Source organism: Palaemon carinicauda, chromosome 2 (genome assembly GCF_036898095.1).
Source record: "Palaemon carinicauda isolate YSFRI2023 chromosome 2, ASM3689809v2, whole genome shotgun sequence".
Classification (NCBI taxonomy): Eukaryota; Metazoa; Arthropoda; class Malacostraca; order Decapoda; family Palaemonidae; genus Palaemon; species Palaemon carinicauda.
Window position 1 is genome coordinate 174,848,981 of NC_090726.1, and position 660 is coordinate 174,849,640.

The window sequence follows — 660 nt, forward strand, 5'->3', positions numbered from 1 at the left end:
TCTTACTGTACTTGAAAGGTTTTGTTACAACATTTATTTTACTAATTGTAGTAAGTAATTACTATGACAGAGATTAAAGTCCGAGGTAAAATATATCTAGCATTACTTTCTTATAAACAACATTCCTATGGACACTATTATGTATTACAGCCACCTGGTCTCAAGGTTTATCACTACTATCTTTATAAACAGTCGATGGACTTATCTGGTACTTTGAAACAAGAGTTTCTTATACCATTTCCTGATATTTGAAAAAAAAAAACTACCATAACCAAGCACATATTTCTAATGCCCTTTACTCCTGAGGTTTAGGACATGTCCAAACCTAGAGAGTCAAGATTTACGAATATAATTGGGCATGCATATTATTTCATTCCCTATCACTATGAATAAACAAGTCATCCTTGTGATCATTGTCTTCTGAGAGGAGGAGACTCCATAATGAAACAATTTGTCTCTTTTTTCCTATAATCATATCCTTTGCAACATGGTCTTCCAAAATATTAGATTAGAGTTCTTGTGATTAAGGGTACACTCAGGAAAATGAACACATAAACACAATCTCAGTGGAGTAAGAAGGAAGCAAACCACAATATGGTACCGACAATGTATGAGAAGCATTGGCATTACAGATTGGCTTATTTTCCTTCAATAGCTTCA